Source organism: Panthera pardus, unplaced genomic scaffold, assembly GCF_024362965.1.
Source record: "Panthera pardus isolate Hobbes unplaced genomic scaffold, ASM2436296v1 HiC_scaffold_2, whole genome shotgun sequence".
NCBI classification, from domain to species: domain Eukaryota; kingdom Metazoa; phylum Chordata; class Mammalia; order Carnivora; family Felidae; genus Panthera; species Panthera pardus.
In genome coordinates, this window is record NW_026526765.1 from 145,984,250 (window position 1) to 146,007,856 (window position 23,607).

General features: G+C 45.0%; 1 protein-coding gene across 1 annotated transcript in view; it reads right to left on the minus strand.

Annotated features, from left to right (window-relative positions):
• The window catches only part of KCNN2 (potassium calcium-activated channel subfamily N member 2), a 467,760-nt gene extending 444,589 nt beyond the window's left edge, over positions 1-23,171 (minus strand). Inside the window, exon 1 of the mRNA XM_019469623.2 lies at positions 22,474-23,171. The gene's annotated coding sequence lies outside the window, so the exon portion shown is untranslated. The remainder of the gene's footprint in view (positions 1-22,473) is intronic.
• Between the last annotated feature and the right edge of the window lie 436 nt (positions 23,172-23,607).

The window sequence follows — 23,607 nt, forward strand, 5'->3', positions numbered from 1 at the left end:
CCGAATCAATTTCCTCTTACACAGAACCAGCCTCTCACTCAGCTTATACTTCAAAGGAAGGCTTGCTTCACCACCCAGAGCTGGGGCATCAGGAAGCCAGGCTGAAAACATGGGCTAGTGTCATTGCCCCTAAAGTTTTTTCTTTTAAAATCCACAAAGGCTGGTCCTCTACACATTGAAACAATTCAAGTCCACTTTTAGCCTCTGGTCCATCTGTCATTTCAAATGCTTTTCTGGGTTTTCTGCTCTATTTAACTGTAGGCCTTGGGAGGATTTTTTTGTTGTTGCATTGGTTTTTTTGTTTTTCTTTGTTTGTTGTTTTTTGGTTTTTGGTTGTTTTTGGTTTTTTTTTTGACAACTCATGGTATTTGTGTCCTTGTGGACATTTTCATTTTAATAGGCTACCTTTAGATTCCCCGCCCTCACAGACATCACAGCCTTTAAAATTCATGTGAGGGGCACCTGGATGGTTCAGTCGGTTAAGCGTCAGAGTTAGGCTCAGGTCATGATCTCATAGTTTGTGGGTTTGAGCCCTGTGTTGGGCTCTGTGCTAACAGCTCAGAGCCTAGAGCCTGCTTCGGATTCTCTGTCTCTCTCTGTCTCTCTTTCTCTCTCTCTCTCTCTCTCTCTCTCTCTGCCCCTCCCCCGCCCACGCTCTGTCTCCCTCTCAAAAATGAATAAACATTATTTATTTATTTATTTATAAATAAAATTTGTGCAAGATTAACTCTACTGATGAGATTGTATACAATACATTAAGAAAGATTTTAGTGGAGTGTGCCTATTCTCAAGGCAGAAGCCATTAACTCAGAAGTTCGGAGCAAATGAATTTTACCTAGTTTTGCTAATCAGTTTAAAATCCTTACATTTTTCCAAAGCCCTACAGATGGCCCACAGGTATGTGAAAATGTGCTCATTATTAATCATGGGGAAATGCAAATGAAAACCACAATGAGACGTGATGACCTCACACCTGCCACAAGGGCTACAATAACAACACAAGAAACAATAGGTGCTGGGGAGGATGTGGAGAAAGGGGAAAGCCCATGCACTGTTGCTGGGAATGCAAACCCGTGCAGCCACTCTGGAAAACAGTATGGAGTTTCCTCAAATAGAATTACCATACGATCCCGCAATTCTACCTCTGAGTATTTATCCAAAGGAAGCTAAAACACGAACTTCAAAAGACACTTGCAAACCAAGGTTCACTGCAGCATTATTTACAATAGCCAAGACACGGAAACAACTAGGTGTCCATCATTGGAGACAGACAGACAGACACACACACACACACACACACAATGGAATATTTTTTCACCATAAAAAGGAAAGGAATCTTACCATTTGTGACAACACAGATGAACCTTGAAGGCATTTTGCTAAGTGAAATAAATCAGACAGAAAAAGACAATACTATATGAACTCACAAGTGGAATAAAAAAGAGAGAGAGAAAACCAACACACACACACACACACCAAAAAAAAACACAAAAACCTAAACTCCAATACAGAGAACAGACTGGTGATTGCCAGAGGCCGGGGTACAGTGAGGGCAAAACGGGTGAGAAAGGTCACAGGTACAAACTTTCAGTTATAAAATAAGTCACGGGGATGTCATGTACAACACGGCAACTACAGTTAATAATACTGTATTGTAGGGGCGCCTGGGTGGCTCAGTCGGTTAAGCGTCCGACTTCGGCTCAGGTCACGATCTCGCGGTCCGTGAGTTCGAGCCCCGCATCGGGCTCTGGGCTGATGGCTCAGAGCCTGGAGCCTGCTTCCGATTCTGTGTCTCCCTCTCTCTCTGACCCTCACCCGTTCATGCTCTGTCTCTCTCTGTCTCAAAAATAAAAAATAAACATTTAAAAAAATAATAATAATAATACTGTATTGTAGATTTGAAAGTTGCTGAGAGAGTAGATCTTCTAAGTTCTCAATGTGAGAAAAATTTGTAACCGTGTGGTGACAGATGTTAACTAGATTTAACCGGTGATCATTTTATAATATGTACAAATAGCAAATCACCGGGTTGTACACCTGAAACTAATGTCCTATGTCACTTCTATCTCAATGAAAGTGCCCTTCTTAGACCCTCACAGAAGACAAACATCAACTAGGAAGTTTAACAATTTTTCCTAAAAAAAAAAAAAATAGAAGCTCCAATAAGTCTCAGGCAAAATTCTGGAAGTTGTAGATATTATTATCCCTAGAACCCCCTCTTGAGAAATCAGAAGGAAAATTAATTCCCACTCACCCCCAGACCATATTCAAGTGAAACCCCACGTTATTGTGGACCAAGTGAGGGAACTGTATTTTGTCTACTGATTTTTTAACTGTTTGCATAAGCAAGTGTTAAGTATAGCTTATTTTTCATCATGGAGGTAGACACTCAATACCGCTTTCTTTTTTTTCCCTGAAATAGCTTTATCTGTATTTACCATTCAATTTACTAGTTATTAATAGTTACTGAACATCTAGTGTGGGTCAGGCACTGTACCAGACAATGAGAACACAATGATTAACAGATCTTAGACCTGCTTTCAAAGAGTCTCGAAGATAAATGTTAGCAGTAAAGAGTCTTAAATGTGATTTTCTGCTGACACGCATTTCTTTGCAGGGAGGAGACAATGGTCATGGACAGAGAGCGAAGTAAGCTTAGGCAGACACTTTGGATACTGGGTGTTATTCAAGGGTGTGGGATTATAAAAGGAAAGGTTCTTTTGAATCCACACTGAACCAGGTTCAAAAAAGGTTATTTTTTTTTAATGTTTATTTTTGAGAGAGATTGCAAGGAAGGGCAGAGAGAGAATGGGGGCGGGTAGACAGAGGATCTGAAGCAGACTCTGCACTGACAGCAGACAGCCCAATGCGGTGCTCAAACTCACAAACCATGGGATCATGACCTGAGCTGAAGTCAGACACTCAAACAACTGAGCTACCCAGGTACCCCTAAAAAAGGTTATTATTGTAACAGTAACTTAGAACAACAAAAATACTATCAAGAGCCATCAAAGAACTCTATGCTAAATCAACAATCAGCAGAAAGTCTGGAATACAGACTTATAAGGAGAGAATGAATGTATCAATAGGACAGGCATATGAGAAGTTACTCCAAGGTAAAGAAATTTTGCAAATAAATGAAAGGCAACATCATCAAGCCAATTAACAACAACCCACATGCTTATCCTTGGTTCTATAGCAGGGGGAATGCTGTTCTCTTCAAACCTCCTGGGCTTAACTCATGGGAATATTCTAGTAAGGTAATTGCTACCCAGAGCAAAAAAGAAAAAAAAGAGAGAGGACACTGGCTGAGGGAGCAGAGAAGCTATCACAACAGCCTTGGATTTTATATTATATATATATAATGTATATACTAATATATATATATATATATATATATACACATATAATATATATAATATATATTATATACATATATGGTATGTCAGAGGGCCAGTCCATATAAACTATAACAAAAGTTGCCTCCTATTCGTAAGTAATCACAGAAAAGTCACTCTGAATAAACAATGCTCACCATGCACGATCTTATAGCTTATAAGATATCAGGCAGTGGATAAAAGCAGAAATGTAAATATTATCTGAAAACAGACATTCCCAGCACCACATAATTTATGTAACAAACATTTATATAGCACTTACTTTTCAAGCACTGTTTTTAAAACTTTAAAAATACTAACTTATCTTAGAGCTTGGGTGGCTCAATCGGCTGAGCGTCCGACTCTTGATTTGGGCTCAGGTCATGACCCAGGGTCGTGGGATCAAGCTCCATGTCGGGCTCCACGCTGAGCATGGAACTTGCTTGGGATCTCTCTCTCTCTCCCCCTGCCCCTCTCTCCCACTTGCACACGTTCTCTTTAAAATAAAAATCTAAAAAATAAAATAAAATACTAACTTACTGATCTTCATGGCTACCGTATGAGGTAGGTACCATTACCTCCATGATACAGATGTGTAAACTGAGGCACAGAGAAGTTAACTAAATTTTCCAAGTACAAGGAGCTGGTCAATGGTAGATCCAGGATGGAAACCCAAGCAGTTTGGCTCTGAAACTCACATGCTTCACATTCTACCTCCTAGGGGGTCGCTTAGGAGTGTGACTAGAAGGAGAACCTGATAGTATCCTCTGAATGCTGCCCACGGAAGATGCTCTAAGTCAAAGGGAAGAGCGGCACTAATGTCCATCCCACCACCTACTGAGTGCTTTCCATACCAGCACCATAGAAACATTCACGCTCTCTTCCCCCAAACGTGACATAGACTCTACGCATACGAAGATTGCAGGCAATACATCAATGCGGTTTGGTTGAGGTTCATGGGTGTGGCAGCAGACACGGTATTTTGACTTCACCTCTATTTCAGGCCCCTGGAAGTTGCCTTCTTAACTGCAGAGGTTGGAAAACTAAAACAGCATTCCCGGAATCCCCTGCAGCTATGGCGCAAGCAGGTGACCTATGTGTTTGCAAAGAGACACACCTTCACAAAATTTCAGTGGGGGAGGGGTGCTGGGGTGGCTGAGTGAATTAAGCATCCCCGCTTCAGCTCAGGTCATGATCTCGCTGTTCTTGAGTTCGAGTCCCACATCAGGCTCTCTGCTGTCAGCACAGAGCTGCTTCAGATTCTCTGTCCCTCTCTCTCTCTGCCTCTCCCCTGCTCGCGCGCTCTCTCTTCTCCCCCTCCCTCTAAAATATAAAAAAAAAAATTTTTAATTTCAATGTGGGAATAAACAGTGTGATCCAGTGCCCCAGAGTGGGAGTTCAGATTTCCTGACAAGGCTGGAGGTGGTGAAGGTCCTCTGTGGCAGCTATAACAGAGCGATGATGTTCTTGCCAAAAGCAGGGTCCATGATTGGGGCTATTTCTCCTGGTTATGTACTTCCTAGCTGCCAGGATTCCTGGATTATCGTTCCCAAGGTGAGTTCTCTGGGCCTTCTGGAAATCCTGGGAGCTTTCAAACACCCTTTAATAAAAATTCTTCCTGTTTAAACCAGCTGGAGTGGATTCTACTGTATCAGCTAATTAGCTTTACTTCCATAATCTAATACAGACACACATACATGTGTATGTAAAGGCTAATACATCCAATCCCAAGATTTCACAAAAATCATTACTTTGCATGAATCTCATGTTAAACAGAACAACAACAAAAAAAAGTGGTCAACTTTAAGAAAATATTTTAGAATGGGGGATGAAGCACACAAACTTTGGAGCCAAACTGCTTGGGTTTCAATCCTGGATCTACTATTGACCGGCTCCTTGAACTTGGAAAATTTTAATTAACTTCTGTACAAATGACTGGAATAGAAAACAGGATATCCATGCCTCATATTCCTCAGTAATAAAAAGTATCGCTTCCCCAATTCTACCTGTGACATGTGACAGAGAGGTGTGGTCACGTGCCCAACATCACACACTAAGTGAACATGAACCCAGGTCGGTCTCTCTTAATGACCCATATTTGTAGCAGCACAGTCCTCTGGAGTTGGAGTTGCCCAATACAGCTGATAACAGTGTCAGCAGGGTTTACAGCTCCAGCACCATGAGTTTGATTAGTTTTCAGAGGATATCAATAATCACTGAGGACACTGGCAAAATACAAGTTTCTGAACCTGCAGAAACCGGAAGCAGCTCCTGGTCTGTGGGAACCTCCCCACATTAACTGTGGAGGTCCCATCAGACAGCTCACTGGCCTCCGAAAGAGGCAGCCTAGGTGCTGAACACCATCTGTGACCTCTATTTGCTAACCATGAGTGGACATGGAATGTCTCTTAGTTACCTCCAGTTTCCCCTAAAATATCATTTCGAACACAAGTGTTCCTCCAACAACAATAAAGACAGCTCAGGAAAATCTCTCAGCATTTCTTAGAGGATGCTTACACTAGCTGTTGAAGGAAGACTGGACATTCCCAGATGGAAACAAACAAGAAAGATCAAGAATCACACAGGTAAAGGCATAGCTCACTGAGAAAATATTAAATAGAGAAGCACAGGGGTGCCTAGGTGGCTCAATTGGTTAAGCGTCCAACTTTAGCTCAGCTCATGATCTCCCCATTCACGAGTTCGAGCCCCACATCAGGCTCTGTAATAACAACTCAGAGCCTGGAGCCTGCTTCGGATTCTGCGTCTCCCTCTCTTTCCACCCCTCCTCTGCTTACGCTCACCCCCCTCTCTCTCTCTCTCAACATTTATTTAATGTTTAAATAAATAGTAAAAAAAAATTTTTTTTAATAGCAAAGCATAGCTGAAACATGAAACAGGCTGGTTGAACAATACAAGAGAAGTCTGGCAAGTAATGGAAGTGAACCTACCAGGGCCTGCTGGCACAGATCCCATGCAGGGATTATCTGAAGGGTTTCAGCTGCATGCATGACCATTTCTCCATTGCAAAAGATGGCTTTGGGGCACCTGGGTGGCTCAGTTGGTTAAGACTCCAATTCTTGGTATCAGTTCAGGTCATGATCTCAAGGTACATGAGTTTGAGCCCTGAGCTGGACTCTGTGCGGACAGCACAAAGCCTGCTTGGGATTCTCGCTCTGTCTCCCTCTCTCTCTGCCCCTCCCCAGCTTGCTCTATCTCTTTCTCTCTCAAAAATAAATAAATAAACTTAAAAAAAAAAAAAAAAAAAAAAAAAGAGGCTGTGGAGACATGATGCTCCAGAGATGGGAAGCTGGTGAGATCAGCAGGAAGTGCAGTTAGGAGATAATCGTCAGAGATCCTGACAGCCTGAAACAGAGGGGCAAGAGGGGGATCAAGAAAAAGGGGTAGATATACACACCATTAAGGAAGTAGAGCCTCACCAGATTGCTGTTGTACTAAACTCAGCAGTGCCTGAGGGCCTCAGTCGGTTAAGCTTCCAACTCTTGGTTATAGCTCAGGTTATGATCTTACGATTTGTGAGTTCGAGCCTCATGCGGGGGCTCTGTGCTGACAGCACGCAGGCTGCTTGGGCTTCTCTCTCTCTCCCTCTCTCTCTGCCCCTCTGCTGCTCATGTGCTCTCTCTCTCAAAATAAGTACACATTAAAAAAATAAAATAAAATAAAGAATAAAAGAATAAAAGAAAAGAAAGAATTGGAAAGATGTTGGCCTAAGTATTTTTGAGAGGCTAATCCCTAGTTTATCCACTACCATCAAAAGGTGAAGAGGCACTTTTCCAACTCTTCTCCTCGGGGTGGTATCGGTGAGGTGGAATCTCAGAGAAGCAAGAGTGAGGCAGAAACCAAAGGGGAGCACATACGAGCCGGCAAGGGCTTCACCACAGACAACGAAGGCTGTGGGGTCTTCCGTGCCGTTCCCAGACAGGCTGTATAACCCCCCCACACACACCCACATCTTGGAATAGTCTGCAGGTAGGAGCAGAAAGGGAAGCCATTCATCTGGGGCTCTTCCTCTCCTCTCTCTCTTTGGTGGAAGTGCACTCCGCTATGCTCACACTCCGGATTGTTACCTGGCCCCTCCAGCAGCTCCAGGAAAGCAGAGCCCCTGAAATTGCTCCTGTCAGTGGGAGCTGTGTGCAGGGAGGGGGCAGGGAACCCAGAGATGTATGCATCAGAAGCAAGAAAGCCTGGGCTTTCTTCCCCACAAACAGCATCAACGGACACCCAGGCAGCTCTGGCTGCAAATCTGAGGTCCATGGTGTAGACAGGGCTAAGCTGACCTGGAATGGTCCATCACTAGGACTGGAGACCATACGTAGCCCTAAAATTTTTATATCGCCATAAATTTTCTGTAAAAATCCCGATGTCTTCTCTATCGTCTAAGCTCAAAGTTGAGTTTCTGCCCAAGTCTGTCTTCTAGAAAGGGCGACATCTTTCATGTAACTATTCAGAAATTTATTCAATAGTTATCTTTATTTTTTAATGTTTATTTATTTTTGAAAGAGAGAGTGCACACAGGGGAGGAGAAGAGCGAGGGAGACAGAGGATCCCAAGCAGACTGACAGCGCAGAGCCCCACGTGGGGCTCAAACTCACAAATGCAAGATCATGACCTGAGCCGAAGTCAGACGCTTAACCGACTGAGCCCCCCAGGAGCCCCTAACACTTTTCTTTCAAGAACAACTGATCTTGAGGCTAAGTACATTTGTTACAGAAAATATATGCACCAGAATATTTCATAGCAAAAACAGTTCTGCCTGTGAACAATTTCAATAACAGGAGCTTAAATGTACTTGACAACCCTGTGACAATGAACTATCAACCCTGACACCTGTGACTTTGTTATAATATTCCCTCATTAAGAACTTACCTTGAAAAAAAAAAATCTCCCTCCTGGAAAAAAGTTCATTTTTGTTGGTAAAATAAATGCACTTCCATAGGTTTCATCTCGATGGAAAGCACAAGAGCTGCCTGGGTGGCTCAGGTGGTTAAGCAACCCACTTCAGCTCAGGTCATTATCTCAAGGTTCCTGAGTTCAAGCCCCACATTGGGCTCTGCCCTGGCAACACAGAGCCTGCTTCAGATCCTCTGTCTCCCTGTCTCCCACCCTTCCCCTGCTTACACATTCTCTCTCTCTCTAAAATAAATACTTTTAAAAAATAAAAATAAAGTAAAATACAAAATCTCCTTCTTCCACACCTGTAAAAACTACACACAGTACACAGGACTAATGATTTGTGGGAATAAAATTCTGCCCATAAATAAGTAAGTGAAAATTTTGAGAAAGACGTTAATATCAAGTGAGTTAACAGTATGGGGAGATGCTCTCAAATTAAATTAGAGCCAATAAAGCAGGAACTGAATGCTATATACAATATTCCCAGACCCCTGTGTGAGAGGAGTGGGGTATGGACCCACATACACAGAAAAGAAAGAACAATGGCAAGGAACTTTCAGAGGATTTTACTAAAACACTTCTGTATTTCCATTCTTTCCCAAATTGTGCTGTCAGAAGTTTAGAATTAAAATGAATCTAAAAATACTTTAAATGGAGAGCTACGAAAGGTAGTCAAAACCGAGATGTTTAATAATTCATTAAGTAGAAATCTAATTATCTACATCCTGCTAGAATAAAGACTGTGTGAACAGAAGGGTTTGATTAGCTTTAGAGGAGTAAGTCTCATACAACAGAGGGAAAACCAGGGGAGGGAGAGATGGAAAATGTAGACTGCTTTCATCGGTTTCAGTTCAGGAAGTCTGGGTGAAAACAGAAATCGGCATTTTGTCAACCTTCTGATGACTCTCATGCAGTGGGTTAGGGCCACACTTTGCTAAAGACTGACCAAAAAAAAAAAAGCCCCAATTCTCACAGAGACTCTCTGCGTACCACCCAGAACAACGCTGTTCTGTCCCTAGGAATCCCAGTTCTCGGGATCCCGAGGCAGATTCTACTGTGGACCATTACACTATCTCCCCTTGTTCCAACCCATCCTTGTTTAACAGATTTCTTATGATTGGCTTTTCTCATGGCATGCCTAAGAGGAAAAAAGTGGACTGCTCTGTCAACATTGGCATTTGAAGTTATTTGAATGCCCTTCTCATCATAAAATAATAAATCAGCACTTGGTTTATACATCAGTCTCTCTTGGCTCAGTTAATGTGATTCTCTACCCCTGAAACTTGGGTTCAATGTCAGGTAACTGTCAAAATTAGGTATGTGAGTTCTCAAAGCTGAAGTTTTTTTGCTACTCTCCCAGAGCAGCGGGTATTTGGGGGTTTTTTGGTCTTTTGTGTGTTTGTTTGTTTTGACTTTGTTTTTCAGGAGTTTTGTTTTTGTTTTTGTTTTGCTTTGTTATTGTTTTTGTTTTTATCAGTCTGACACCCTTTTCCATTTTTCTGTATAGCATCTTGAATTTTTCGTGAGGAAATCAGATATTTATCCAAGGGATACAGGTATGCTGTTTCGAAGGGGCACACGCACACCTATGTTTCTAGCAGCACTATCCACAATAGCCAAAGTATGGAAAGACCCCAAATGTCCATCGGTGGACGAATGGATAAAGAAGATGTGGTATATACATATACAATGGAGTATTACTCGGCAATCAAAAAGAATGAAATCTTGCCATTTGCAACTACATGAATGGAACTGGAAGGTATTATGCTAAGTGAAATTGGTCAGAGAAAGACAAAAATCCTATGACTTCACTCACATGAGGACTTTTAGAGACAAAACAGATGAACATAAGGGAAGGGAAACAAAAATAATCTAAAAACAGGGAGGGGGACAAAACAGAAGAGACTCATAAATATGGAGAAGAAACAGAGGGTTACTGGAGGGGTTGTGGGAGGGGGGTGGGCTAACTGGGTAAGGGGCACTAAGGAATCTACTCCTGAAATCATTGTTGCGCTATATGCTAACTAATTTGATGTAAATTTAAAAAAATTAAATTAAATTAAAAGTCTCTTAAAAAAAATAAATAGCGGCAAGAAAAAGGGAGAGTTCTATCACTGCTTGAATCCTGGACACAAGGTGGTCCTACACACAGCCTTGGTCTTCTCTGAGCCAACCAATTCCTTTTTTTTGAGTCTCCTTGAATTGGAGCTCTTTCACTCACTAAAGCAGAGTCCAATAAGACAACACCTCTGTTATCTTCACATACAGATTTTACCTTTCATTCAACAGCAACAATTAGGTCCAAAGATCTATCACTTGCTCACTTCCAGCCTCCTAGGAAGCATAGACTACTACCTGGACACTAAGGGCACGCCACATCTCCTCCATTTGAGAATAAGGTGAACATGGGAAGGGGCGCTAAAAAACGATACCACAGGCTTAGGACTTTTCTTTACCAAAAGACCCCGGAATTGCTTCAACATGAGGAGGGAACTCACGTATGAGGTGTTCTCCAAACCTTTCTATCTTGCTCTGTTTCATCGGTGTTTCATGCTTACGGCTTAGAGATATTTCTATTAAAAATGAGAGGGAGCTCACCACTCAGTACCCCCAACAGGAAAGGAAAATGGTGGCTGTCACTGAAGTCAATCCATTACCTCAATTATGGGAAACAGAAGCAGGGGTTACTTGTCCACAGGAAAAGCAATGGCCAGATTAACTCCACAGACTGTAACTGCGGCCAAATTCTTTTTGTCCACCCTTTTGAAGTTAGGTGATCTTTGCCGCTTATGTACACGAAGCAATTAAAAGCATTAAAAAAACAAAAAAACAAAAAAAAAAAGAAGGAAAAAAAAAGAGAAAAGTTTCATCAACATATTGCAGAGAAACCAAGGAAAACAATTTTGCTCCAGAAAAACGATGCACCGAACAAGAAACGACTCAGCGTGTTAAACGGACGTTTGATTCCCTTCCAGAAAGGCTCCCACAGTCAAGGTGGGACTAGGTTGCAAAATAGAACGGTACCAGTCATAGAAAGCCAGTGATATTTAGGAAACGTCCAGCCTCATGAAATAACTAAACGTGGCATCATGTTTATACTCAAAACTCTCTTTCCCCGTTGCAAAAAAAAAAAAAAAAAAGACCTGACTCAGAAAAGAGGTAACAGCTCATCAAAAAAGACGGACGTTCAGAAGGGACAGCTCACTGGTGTCTACTCGCAAGGCTATAAAGCATGCACATGCTGTCTTCTCTACCAGAAAAGACTGCAAAACAGTAAAATTAGCACCAAGATGAAAGCGGAGCTGATGCGACCATGTTGCAAACATCCAGGGAGAATGTTCTGTCAGATAACTGGGCGGGAAAAGACTAATACTGCATTTGTGCTGGAATTCATACCGCGCATATGGCTAACAGCAGAATCTATACCAACGGGTAATCTCAGTTTCAGAACAGAGTCCACAAGAGGAGTAACGATGCAAGATAACCCATAGTATCTGTGTTGGTAAAAACCAAACCAGCAAAAACCACACAAAAATATTCTGCACCTTCTCGGATTCCCTCACCGTCTTCCTCCTGTGCCTCTCTTGGTGAGCACCGCATTCACACACAGGCATCCCTCCATTTTCGGGCTTGGGAAAAAAACAACGTATTGCGTGGCACTGTGTCTGGATTCCTGAGCAGCCACTGAGAGCCAGGAGTACACGGCATCAGCACCCCCATGGGGTAAAACGTCCTCCATGAAAAAGTAAGAGGAAGCTGGGAAGCTATGTTCCTCTTTCTCTTTCTTTCCACGAACTACCCCAAAGAATGGTTCCTCCTTTGCAAGAAGCCCCAGAAGAGTGTGCTTCATGCCAGCTCACTGTTAAACAGCAGCTAGTGTGTGGATACGTGGCATTCAACAGCATCACGTCGCCTTCTCTCTTGCCTTGTTCACCTCCATGCCCCAGGATGGTGCACACCCCAGACACACAAACAGCACTCTGAGCACTGCCTTCAGCTCTCCTTTCGGGAAGCTGTAAGAGCGGGGCATTGTTGAAGCTATCACGTTGGAAACAGTGAAATCTCCCTGCATGCTATCGCCAATCATCTTATTAATATAATTCATAACTTCGGGGCACATGGGTAGCTCAGTCAGTTAAGCGTCCGACTTCGGCTCAGGTCATGATCTCACAGCCCGTGAGTTCGAGCCCCACATCAGGCTCTGTGCTGACAGCTCAGAGCCTGGAGCCTGCTTCAAATTCTGCATCTCCCTCTCTCTCTGCCTCTCCTCCACTCACACTCTGTCTCTCTCTCAAAACTAAACATTAAAAAAATAAATAATAAAATAAAAAATTCATAATTAATGATTTCCCTTCTAATATTCAACAGTATAGCCTGGCTTTGCACTTTAACCTGGAGACAACAAACTAGTCCGCATTTACACAGGCCTTCCGAAATGCCCCCTTTCTATTTTTATTACCAGTAAGTGCAAGGAATACACTTGTGCCTGAGCTATATATTGTTCCATAGCAAACCACCCAAAATGAAATGACTTAAGGCAAAGATGAGGGGGTCTGGCCCTCATGGTTCCAATCCTGGCGGCCGCAGCTGGAGTCACTCGAGTGGCCAAATTCAGCTGTTGGCTGGGTTAGTATGATGAGAGAAGATAGGAGTCAGTAGGCAAAGAGGGCAAGGTTAGGGCCTGAGGTCCCTGGGTGGGGAAAAACACCTATTTTGGAAAGGTGCTGGGAGCGTCTGACCACAGCAAACCCCCTCAGATGAGAGGTTCCTCTTCAGAATGTAACAGAGCCCACCTCCTCCCCCAAGGGTTTCCCTCAGGAATTTGACAAAAGACCTAAGTGTGGCCATAGACCACCCCTCACGCAATGCAATGGAGCCAGTCAGGAATGGGCAGCCCAGCACCTGGAGCTATCAAACCAATAAGGGTAGAACCTGAGAAGGAACGAGGGGGAAGGGAAGGGCGGGGGTTGCTGACCAGAACCTTATAAAACAAGGACCCTGGCCTAGCATCCTCAGGCATTCATTTTCCAATGTCCCCTCTCTATAAAGAGAGCTTTCCTACTACTCTTCCTCTCGGATCTTATATTCTAATAAACCTTGGCCTGTTGCTCATTTTGTGTCCACCTCTCCGTTCTTCCAAGCGGGGAGACAACGAATCCCAGGTATTGTGGTAAAAAATCCTGCAACACTAGCAGATCCAAGAAAGTGTCACTCACCTCTCTGGGCCTCCCCACGCCTTTGCAAGGTGGCTCACCTCCCCCAGGTGAGCTGCAGCCTCCTCACAGCAGTGTGTGCTCAGGGTAGTCTGATCTCTCACAGGCAGGCTGGCTTCCAAGAAGAAACAAAAGCTACCAGTTCTCTTATGGCCTGGCCTCTCAAGCCCCAGAATTCACTTCCATTGACTCTTATTGTTCAAAACAAGTCACAAAGGCAGCCGTGACTCAAGGAACAGGAAAGATATACTATCTCTTGATGTGATAATGGCACCTCTCCAGACAGAGGGAGGTATGCAGGGCTCCATCTTTGATGACCATAGACTACGGCGATCTCCGGACCCGCCTGCAGAGTAAAAATCATCCTGGGACCTTGAAAAACTCTATGAGCTGCACCTAAAGCCAATTTAGGGCACACCCTAAACCAATTAATTCACAATTGGGTAGGTGTAGACCACAGGCTTCTGTTGTTGTTTTTAAGCTCCCCAGGTAATTCCAAAGTAAAGGCAAGTTTGGGTACCCTTGATCTACCACAACTTGTGAGAAAAGAGATTTTAAAAAGCTGAAGATTCCACCTGGCAGGCCACAACTGTACATGGTTGTATGTCATTTCACCGTATGCACTATGGCTTGTCTTGGGTTTAAAATTTAAGTGAAACACAGGGGTGCCTGGGTGGCTCAGTCGGTTAAGTGTGCAACTTTGGCTCAGGTCATGATCTCATGGTTCATGAGTTCAAGCCCCACATCGGGCTCTATGCTGACAGCTCAGAGCCTGGAGCCTCTTCAGATTCTGTGTCTCCCTCTTTCTCTGCCCCTCCCCCACTCATGCTCTATCTCTCCCTCTCCCTCAAAAATAAATATTTAAAAAATTAAATTTAAATAAAATGTAAGTGAAACACAATCACTTCAAGCAGGATAAAGCAGCTATGATAAGCCAACCTAGCATGCTTTTGGGGTGACCAACCTTCCCACGTGCCTGGGACAGAGTGGTTTCCCTGGAACACGTGGCTTTTAGTGCTAAAACCAGGACTGTCTGGTCAAAGTGGACAGTGGGTCACCCTCAACACTGCCTCATCTGCCTCTGCTGTACCGGTCGTGTTCTGGTGACTTCCGTTTCTGAACAGCGTTTCTGAACAGCGTTTCCACTGTTGCCAACTGACTTCCTTCAAAGTTATGACAGTTTGAAGTGCTTGGCACGTTCAACCGCCCTACGACATTGGCATCACCAGGACCCTTGTTAGACACAAACATGTGGGGAAATTCAGACACTGAGTCAGAATCTCAGAGAGTAGGGCCCAGGAATCTGTGATTTGAAAGCATGAATCTGAGAAACACTCATCTGGTCTGCCTGTGGTAAGATGCTTGTGTCTTCACCAATCTCCACCGTCCCACACAAGGGACAATCAGGTTTCTGGTTTGCAGGAAGAGGTAGAAAGCCTAGCAGGAGGATTCAATCAATGCCAACTGACCAGCTACGTCTTGACCCAGAGCAGCCAGCATCTCCACTCACGTGATCATCATTTGGGGCTTACTTTTTTTTTCCATTTATTGGAGGGGCTGTATAAAACAATTTGCACACCCACAACAGAGGCCCGGGTGTGAAGGGTGTTCCGAGCACAGCAGTCTGCAGTTGGCAAGGCCTGTGGCCTCCAGAACAGCCCAAACCCATCAATACAAGTCACGTGGTAACATTTTCTCCAACCTGGAAGTGGGAAAAAAAAATCTTTCCCTTTAAGTTAGGCAAAAAAATCCAGCTTTATCCGTGACCGGATGCTCGGTTTTCAATTTGAATTTACAGTAAGAATGATGTAGGTTGGGGGCGCCTGAGTGGCTCAGTTGGTTAAGCATCGACTTCAGCTCGGGTCGTGATCTCGCAGTTCGTGAGTTCAAGCCCCGTGTCTGGCTTTGTGCTGACAGCTCACTCAGAGCCTGGAGCCTGCTTCGGATTCTGTGTCTCCCTCTCTCTCTGCCCCTCCCCTGCTCGCGCTCTGTCTCTGCCTCTCAAAAATAAACAAACATTAAAAAAAATGTTTTAAAAAAGAAAGAATGATCTAGGTTTCAGAGATTTCAAAATTAGGCTCTTTTGAACCAGTTTACCCAAGTACCTAAGTGCACCTCAGTACAATGAAGAGTTATCCCAAGCAAATCAACACCCTCAAATTTTAACCACCTTAAAACAAAAGTAAATGTTTTAAGGACTTACCGGTTTATATTCAACTGATGCTAATCCACAAGGAAAAGACTCGAATGCAAGACACTTTGTTGGTCCTATTACTGCATAAATTGAAAGTAAAACAAAGGTATTTCTTCAAACCCTCACACACAGAATTTTTGCTAATCAGACTACTCTTCCTGCACACAGAACAGAAATTTTCAGGAGGACTTCCTCACCTGTCAATTAACCTATAACTTGATCCCTAACTCAGTAAGGCAAATGGAACTCAAAAAGCCCTTCTCAGAAGAACTCCTTTTTGATAAATGATGGCTTTTATTTCTCCCTGTTTCACAAACTTCCTATTTAAATTCAAAGATGATGTAGACTGGAAAAACACAGGCTGTCAGCAAACTCACTTTCCCGTGTGACGATCATGCAACAGATACGTCTATGAGCTTTACTTTCCCCGACTAAGTTTTTTAAGGAGACATATTCCTTACGTAAATAGCCATACGCCAGTTTGTAATCACACATATAGTCTATAGAAGACTCTCATGTATTTTGCAAGTGACCCACCGTCATTAAAGCCTCTCTGATAAAATGGAAGTCATTCCATTTGTAGGGAGACTACAGTGACTCGTATACTCGTGCCCCAGCCAAGAGAATCAGCCAGCTCTACTACTGAGAAATGAAAAGATTGCTTCCCCTGCCGCTTCCTCTGCTTCCCAGCTGCCCAAGCACAGCTCAGCAACCTAGCGTCTATCACTGATCCCTTCCCCCAAGGTAACCATCATGAACCCCTACCTGGGCTTTGCCCTCCTGGCCAGTAAATACCAAGAAGGTGGCCTGAAGATTGGCAGAGTTGCACAAAGCCACCTGCACGGGATGAGTGGTCAGCTTGAGTCTCCAGAGGGCAAAGGTCGCAACAGGCAGGCTAAACTTGGCCATCCAATCCAAGGGTGTGAACTCAGAATCAAAACTAAACCCTCAGCCCCCAAGGATGGTGAGCTAGACAGATCCCTGAATAAGAACAATGGAAGGGCAATGATAGAGGCTGGAAGACAGGTCATGGCAGTGTCCCACATAAGGCAGTCTGCCTTACTTCGAAGCAGCTACTCAATGGAGTCTTGGATTTCATTCATAAAATGAGAGCAGGAAGCTCTACCTATTTCACAAAGCTGGTAGGAAAACCACATGTAATAACCCAAAGTGAACGTGATTTGTACATTGTAAGTATATGTGTAGACACAAGGGACTCTCACTAGTACTAAGTTCACATCATTCTTCCCAGCACTGGGGGAATGGGGGGGGGGGGGGCAGAGGTCTTGGGGTTGGGGACCTGCACCAAAAGTGATCCCATGAATGTGTAGGTTCTAGTTGTCTATTTATCTGCCTCCCTAAGTAGACTGTGATTTCCTTGAAAGCAGGGACCGTGTGTTAGTCATCACTGCGTCTCCATTTACATAGGAAGATATTCAGTCACTGTTGATGGAATGTTGAATGAATAAATTCTGAATCTTCACTGTTTTCAGACTCCTGGCTGGCCGTGAATTACGTGTAGTGGAAAACCATGTGACATAATGTGAGAGAGGAAACTGCAAACGCCTGTGTGCCCAGGGATGGTTTCCCATCTGCCAAAAATGGCCACCACCTCACTGCCAGAGCATGGGCTCCTCGGGACAAAGAGCCTAAATTCTCAAAATTAGAAGCATGCCTTAACTTTGGTCAACACAGGAGGTATTGATAATGAAATGCCCTGAAAGATCATAACAGCTAATCTTCGGAGGCTTATTACATGCCAGGCACTGCACTAAGAAGCTTCACCTCATTATCGCATTGAAAACTCACAATGACAATAGAAAGGAGCTTTTGTTCCTATCCACATTTTATAGATGAAGAAATGGAGGAACTCAGAGAGGTTCGGTGGCCTCCCCAAGCTCCATGTGGTAGAGCCAGAATTGAACTCTCCCTCTGTTCTTCCTCCAAAGCCTACAGTCTTAAGCAATAGTGGACTTGACTGAAGAAAGAGAGGTCCTGTGCCTTCATCATTAATGAGAATGGGGTGCTCTCCTCTTGATTGGCCAAGCAAGCGAGAATTTCTCCCCGTCCTCCGTCTCTTCGTTCTGTGATCCTGCACACATACCATGAGCCAGCCACTATGCTGGTGCTATAGACAGGACAGTGAATAGGGATAAGGGGAGGGGACTGACAAGCAAAGAGAGGTGAACTACAATGACGTGGTAGTGCTGGGGGCTCAATGTCAGCAGAGTGATGGGACATGGTGACACAAGAGAACCTTGTCAGGCCCTAATGCAATAGAGCAGGGCCAGTCGCTCAGGCCTGGCACCAGAAGGTCCTCTCTCCTCTTCCTGATTTCACTCCGTCCCTATGCCCACGGGCCTCTGCATGCTACGGAGTTCCCATGTCTAGCTCAATGCCCCCTCATCGTCCTTCTCTGACCCTCGGGGCTCTCCCGGCTGCTCTGTATCTTCACTCCCTACTCCTCACCATTTCTGGCTGCTCTGAATAACTCTGGGTACCCACATGTGACACTGGCCCCAAGAACCCTGGGTCATACCCTCCTAAGGGGCTGGCACCACCATCAGACCTGCTTTACCCTCAGGAAGGATTGAAAACCACACAGTCTCCACCTTTAGACACTGCTGGGGTCCAGACCCCTGGGACACTTCCCCACTTCCCCTCAATTCCTTCACACTTACAGTATTTATATCCTCAGTCATCTGGTCAACCCGCTTTTACCGATAATCTATTTTACTTTATACTCTCTGGGGATAAGAAAGACAAAAATTTCTCTGCCCCCAGGAATTCCCAATCTGACAATGACAACCAAGTGGAGGAACTCGAACTCCACCATAGGCAGGTTTATAGTTCCCACATTTATGTCTGTCCCCCCATATTCTCCCTCAAGCTTCAGACTCACACCTGGCTCCCGACCCAGGATTTTTACCTGGCCCTCTAACAGCATTTCAAAATTAATATATCTAAAATATGATTTTCTTGCCTCACCCGCTCTTCCTCTTCTCTAGGAACAGAATTGATTTCCTCACAGTCAAATAAACATCCAGTGGTTATTTTTGACTCTTCTCCTTCCCTTTCAAATCCCTACATCCACTCCATCCACAGACCTGTCCATTCTGCCTCCAAAACACATCCTAAACATACTCACTTCAAGTTTATTGTTATCAGCCTGATCCACCACTGGGCTACTCCTGGCCAACAGAGCCCTCTGAGCACAGATGAGAAGGTGCCCTCCCTCCAGGCCTTCACTGCTCAGCACAAGGATGTCCACCAGCAAGCGGGACACGGGCTGAATTGCAACCCTTCCACTTGACCCCCAGGCTGGCCCCCAGTGTAGTATATAACTTGCAGAAACAAGGTCACACCCCCGCCACTCTTTTCTCCCTACCACTGCAAGTGAGGGTCCCAGAGTCTGTTCTCCACACAGCATCCAGAGCGGTCTTTTAAAATCTTAAACCCAATCATTTCACTCCCTGCTCAAAACCATTCATTCTCTCCCTTGATGTCCAAGGCCCAACATGATCTCCTGGCCTGCCCTTACTCGGGTCACTGTTCTCCTCCTTAAAAACATCCAGCTCCCTGCCCTCTGACTGAGGTGCCTACCTGTGTTCTTTCCTACCTGCTAACTTTGGACCACAGTACATAGAACAGGACTAGTCTTAATATTTGGCTTAGCATCTACTGTCATCATTAGCTCATGTAGTCTCAGCCACACTTCATTATTTACTAGTTATTTTTAATAATGTAAGAAGTATGTGTACCTGGCCCTAAGCCAAAACACAGCTGGGACCTTGCCACTGACTTGGGTCTAATGAACCATATGGTCCCCCGGCTTCTCCCTACTGGAGGTAGGCATTAGCACAGATTTCACGTTCCTCATTGTCTTGCTTTCCTATTTATATAATGTTATTACATCTATAAATACACTTGACCTTTGAACAACACAGGCTTGAGTTGTGTGAATCCATTTATATGTGGATTTTTTTCAACAAATATATTGGAAAAATTTTTTGGAGATTTGCAACAATTTGAAAAAACTCACAGGTGAACCATGAAGTCTAGGAATACTGAAAAAAAAATAAGAAAAAGTTGGGTATTATAAAAATACAGTATATAATACATATAACATATAACATGCATTAATCAACTGCTCATGTGATCAATAAGGCTTCCAGTCAACATTACACAATTAGTAGTTAAGTTCTGGGGAAGCCAAAGTTATTCATGGATTTCTGACTGTGCAAAGGGTCAATGCTCCAATTCCCCCACGTTGTTCAAAGGTCAAGTGTATACATTTTCCTAAAAAGGGTTTTTTATTTCAGTTTTTAATGTCATAAAAGATTATCAGGCTCTATGTAATCTTTTAGACTTAATTTTCACTTAATACATTGCTAAAATCTGGGGCATCTGTGTGGCTCAGTCGGTTGAGCGTCTGACTTCAGCTCAGGTCATGATCTCACGGTCCGTGAATTCAAGCCCCACGTCGGGCTCTGCGCTGACAGCTCAGATTCTGTTCAGATTCTGTTTCATATTCTGTGTCTGCCTCTCTCTATGACCCTCCCCCATTAATGCTCTGTCTCTCTCTGTCTCAAAAACAAATAAACGTTAAAAAAAATTTAATGATACATTGCTAAAATCTAATCATACTATTATGTCATTTGGTTTATTTCATTTTTGACTGCTATATAATATTCCTCTGTGTGACAATATCAGAATATTCATCTACTCTTCAAGTACAGATGCTGGAGTTCATTCCAGATTTTCATCATTGAGAACCAGACTGTTACATTTATTCAAATACATGTCTGCTGTTGAATGTGCAAGAGTTTCTCATAGATATAAACCTAGAAATAAGTTGAACTGTTCAACCACAGGTATATGTTCAAATTAGGATACAATATGAAACTGTTTCCCAGAGTCTTTGTACCAATTCATACTGCCACCAGTGATGTTGGAAGGTCCTGCAAAGCTACATCCTATTCAATCACTTAATAAGGTCAAACTGTCATTTGGGGTCAACCAAATGGGTATATATGGAAATCTCAAGGGGCCTTGATTTACATTTCCCTGATTACTAAAGGTAATATTTGTCACTTCATAGGTTCTGTGGCTATTTTTTTTTAAGTAGGCCCAACATGTGGATTGAACTCACTGACCCAGAGATCAAGACCTGAGCTGACATCAAGAGTCAGACAGGGGTCCCTGGGTGGCTCAGTCGGTTGAGCATCTGGACTTCGGCTCAGGTCATGATCTCACAGTTTGTGAGTTCAAGCCCCGTGGGGGGATCTGTACTGACAGCTCAGAGCCTGAAGCCTGCTTCAGATTCTGTGTCTCCCTCTCTCTCTCTCTGCCCCTCTCCCATTCCCTCTCTCTTTCTCTATGAAAAATAAATAAGAACATTAAAAAAATTTTTTAAAAAGAGTCAGACACTTAACCCCCTGTGCCACCCAGGTGCCCCTTCCCTGGCTATTGGTATTTCCTCTCTTGAATGCTTGAATGTCCAAAGTCCACGTAAGGAGAACTTCCCTGACCACTGTCTATGTGAGGCTACCACTCTCCAGTGCATCACTCTGCTCTCTTTTCTTTGTGGTATCTACTATGTCCTGAAATTATCTGCTTTGTTAACCGATAGGTTATCTGCCTCCCTCAACTAAAATATAAACTCCAAGGACCTTGCTTGCTTCGCTCACTCCTCCACCTTCAGGGCCTAGAACAGTGCCAAGCACAGAGTGGATGGATTAATCTGCGAAGACAGAGATATGTTCAGGATTCAGAGTTGTGGTCCATAGTCAACCCTCTTGAGTTGCAATTTCAGCGCCCCCATTCCTCGCTATGTGATCACGAACACATTACTTAAATCATCTGTCCGTGAGTGGTGCCATCTACAAAAGAGATAATAGTAGTCCTCACCTCACAGGGTTATTGTGAGGTTTCAATGAGTTAATGTTTGCAAAGTTCTTAGAACAATGCCAACGAGCATAGCAAGTGCTCCATAAATGTCGATTACAATTATTAATGCGTGACTATCATTATCACGACCCCATGTCTGCCCAGCAGAAGGCACCAAACCAGCCTGGACCTAATGAGCCTCCTCTGGGCCCACAGGTTCTGGTCTCTCCCCCTGGTCTCGCAGATGCCCCTTCCCACAGCCTGGAAGAAAGTAGAGAGTACTTGGGGAAAAGTTTGGGGGGCTGTTGATTTTCCAAAAAATGGTCCAGTCATCCCACACGTGAAAAGGCTGAGTAACAGCGCAGAGTAAGGGAGCCATCAACCCACACACCTTCTAACCCCAGCACCGCGTTACACACAAAATCACGACATTCTCCCTCTCTCCCTTTATTTTCGTACATATCTTCAAAGAGGAGAAAGGAAAGTCGGCAAGGGGTTTTGGCAAAGATATAAAAGTAGACTGGATGAGGAAAGTGGGGAGTGAAGAGGTAAGGCAAGGGAGAAAGGACAGGAGGGGACAGAGATGGAGGGGACATGGGAGATTTCGGGTGGCACTGAGGCCCCGGCCTCTAGAACATTAAAACGCCTAAAATAAAAACATAAAGGAGTCCCTCCACCCCCACCACCCACCCAAGGGAATTTTTCTTTTTAAGGCATGAGTGGGGGCGGGGCAAAGGTAAAGCAGAAAGAGGGTCGGGGAGGGGGCCAGGGGAGGAGTGGAAGCCCAAGGGAAACTTCATTTCACCATCTCACCTGAGGGGGAGGGGGATGGTCCCCATTAAATCTGTGCCGCCCACCCCAGTCAATGCCACCTCAATCGAGAGCTTACCTCGTTCTGCCACCAGAAGCCCCTTTCCATCTGGAGCCTTCCTTGCCTCAAAGTGGTAAATGCGGCCTTGGTGAAATGCGCCAGGAGGCAAAGCCCAAGTGAGATTCCACGGAGAATTCCGGCAGGTTCCCTGGGAGGAACTGTTTCCATTTGAGAAGGATCGGGAGTCCTGGCCAGGGACCAGCTGCCTCTCCGGGTGTCAGATTCTGTGACAGCTCTCGGCCCGGGAGGGCGCCGCGCCCCTCCCTCCTCCCGGGGTCCGGGGCGCCCAGCACCCGCCGGGTAACCTGGGTGGGGGGGCGCGGGGGCCTGGCGGGGGGCGCGGCGGGGGCTGCCGCTCGGGCTCCACCTTCGGAGAACCCAGCTCCTCGCGCGTGCCTCTTCCGCACCGAGGGTGCTCAACACCGACCCCGCTCGCAGGCTGCCCTGCCGGGACTGGGGACTCCCTCCTTGTCGAGTCCTTGACTGGCAGGGACAAGCCCGATCGGCGGGGCCCCCGAGTGCTCAGGCTATTGCCGACCTTGAGGCCACGGAGGGGTGTGCCTGCGCCCCAAATGAACCACACGCATACACACACACACACTTTCCCCGCCTTGATCGTTCCCTCCCGAGGAAAGTAACCTTCTTTAAGCAGCACCAGCAGCGCAGGGGAGGGCACCCTGCGCCGAAATACGAAAGCCAGCATTATCCCCAAGACCAAATTTGGGGATGGTTTTAATTTTAAGATTTGGATGTAAGCCGCTCAAAGAAAGAAAGGGGAGGGGGGAAAAAAGACACGGAACAAATACTCGTGTGTGTGTGTGTGTGTGTGTGTGTGTGTGCGCGCGCGCGCGCGCGTGTGTTGCAGGGCCGAATTTCGGGTGTTACCCGGCGCTTCCGAGGAAACGGAGGGGGGGTGGTAGGGAGAGCACAGACTGTGATTCCCCCTGTGCATGGTTACAAAGGCATCTGGGTGTCCACTGCCGGCGTGCTCGCCCTCTCGAGCCGGCCGGGGGCGCTCGGAGCGGCCGGGCGCCGCGGGGGTTAAGGCCGCCCCGCTGCGCCGGCTTCCCCGGCAGAGCACGCGCCGCGGCGGGCGGAGGGGAGAGCCCGGAATCTCCCGCCCGCTCCCCCTCCGCCCGGCGCTTCCCGCCC